Here is a 2504-nt window from a genome sequence, read left to right on the forward strand (position 1 = left end):
CCAAGCCATCCCCCACTGGGCTGCTTCTGCGTCCCCACCGGCCACCCGAGCAGAGAGCTGGGGCCACACCGAAGCTACCTCCGCTGGACTCTTCCTCTCCATGGGGGCCGATGGGCGGCCCAGCGACGTCCCCTCTGGATGCCACGGAAGCAAACACCTGGGGCCACGTTCAAGTGCCTTTGGTCCCTCCTTCCTTCTTCAGCATGGGGCTCTTTCTCAACACTGAATTGTTGACAGTGCCAACCAGAATTTCAAACTGTGGTCCTCCAGCGCCTCCCTGGAGACCCCAGGTGAGCGAGTGGGGACGATGGGACTTTTGTCGATCCTCGAAGTTGAATTTTCAACTCGCCAATTGGGAATTACAAGAGGGAAACTTTAAAAAAAAACAAAAACACCTTTCTAAATGAAATTTTTTTTGTAGTTACTGTATATGTACCGAGAAAGCTAATAACTTAGGGTTTGGTTGTGTTTTTTGGGGGGGGGGGAGTTTTGTGTTTTCTGGAATGATTTGTTAATGTTTCTAACTTGACCAAAGTTTGCAGCTTATACCTCAACAGAACAGGGATATTTTAAATCACATAACTGCAGACAAACTGGAGCGATATTGTTTTAAAAGTTTCTCTTTTTTTCCTTATTATTAGGTGGTTAATGTATTAGGAATAAACGACGAAATCCTGTGTAGGCTTTTTCTATGAAGTTCAATATTCTCTGTCCAGGTTTTAGATTCTCAGAATAAATGCCTTTTACAGATGAATTTGGTTGCGTCTTCTGTTTGCAAAGTGCTTTGTAGCCCACCGGGCACTTTTATAGCTAGTAACACATTTTCTCCTTACAAAAACCCCGGGAGTCAGACTAGGCAGGTGGCATCATTCCCACTTTGCAGATGAGAAAACTGAGGCCCACAAGGTCCATGTGACGTGCAGCAGTCCATAGGGGCCAAACCAGGCCTTCTAGCTTGGAGCCAGACGTCACTTAGTGTCACCAAGGTGGGTGGCACTGTCCCCATTTACATTAGAAGAAATGGAGGCTGTTGTGGTTCCCCCACTAGGAGACTGTCTCTGCCTTGAGTGGGTGTCAGCAGCCTGAATCATCAACTAAGGAGCTGCTTGACCCCAGGGGGCCCTCCGCAGGCCTGGGGAGACGGGGGTACATGGGGGTGTGGAGTCTGGTGACCTGAAATGCTGTTTCCAGGAGGAGTCAGAGACCAAGGATGAGGCAAGGTTTTTTTGTTTTTATTTTTTAAATTAATTTTTCTTGGAGTATACTTGCTTTACAATGGTGTGTTAGCCTCCACTGCACACAAAATGAATCAGCCACACATACAGATAGCCCCTCCCTTTTGGATTTCCCTCCCATTTACCACAGTGCATTAGGAAGAGTTCCCTGTGCTATATAGCATGTTCCCATCATTTGTCTATTTTATACATAGTATCAATAGTGTATATGTGTCAATCCCAGTCTCCCAGTTCATCCCACCCCACCCCCTTCCCCCTTGGTATCCGTACATTTGTTCTCTACATCTGTGTCTCCATTTCTGCTTTGCAAATAAGATCATCTGTACCTTTTTATAGATTCCACATATGTGCGTTATTATACGATATTTGCTTTTCTCTTTCTGACTTACTTCACTCTGTATGACATTCTCTAGGTCCATCCACATCTCTACAAATGACCCAATTTCATTCCTTTTTATGGCTGAGTAATATTCCATTGTATATATGTACCACATCTTTATCCATTCCTCTGTTGATGGACATATAGGTTGTTTCCATGCCCTGGCTATTGTAAATAGTGCTGCAATGAACATTGGGGTGCGTGTGTTTTTTTGAATTATGGTTTTCTCAGGGTATATGCCCAGTAGTGGGATTGCTGGATCATATGGTAGTTCTATTTTTAGTGTTTTAAGGAACCTCCATACTGTTCTCCATAGTTGCTGTATCAATTTACATTCCCACCACCAGTACAAGAGGGTTCCCTTTTCTCCACACCCTCTCTAGCATTTATATGTAGATTTTTTGATGATGGCCATTCTGACTGGTGTGAGGTGATACCTCATTGTGGTTTTGATTTGCATTTCTCTAATAGTTAGTGCTGTTGAGCAGCTTTTCTGTGCCTCTTGGCCATCTGTATGTCTTCTTTGGAGAAATGTCTATTTAGGTCTTCTGCTCATTTTTTGATTGGGTTGTTTGTTTTTTTTGTTATTGAGCTGTATGAGCTGCTTATATATTTTGGAGATTAATCCTTTGTCCGTTGCTTTGTTTGCAAATATTTTCTCCCATTCTGAGGGTTGTCTTTTTGTCTCATTTATGGCTTTTTTTTGGTTTTTGTTTGTTTTTTTGTTTGTCTTGTTTCTTTCATTCTTTTTTTTTTGGCCATGCTGCACGGTTTGGCTTGCAGCATCTTAGTTCCCTGACCAGGCATCAAACTCATGCCCCCTGCAATAGAAGTGTGAAGTCCTAACCACTGGACCACCAGGGAATTCCCCAAAGATGAGGCAACTCCAG

The sequence above is a fragment of the Lipotes vexillifer genome, unplaced genomic scaffold (assembly GCF_000442215.2).
Source record: "Lipotes vexillifer unplaced genomic scaffold, Lipotes_vexillifer_v1.1 scaffold1011, whole genome shotgun sequence".
NCBI lineage: Eukaryota > Metazoa > Chordata > Mammalia > Artiodactyla > Lipotidae > Lipotes > Lipotes vexillifer.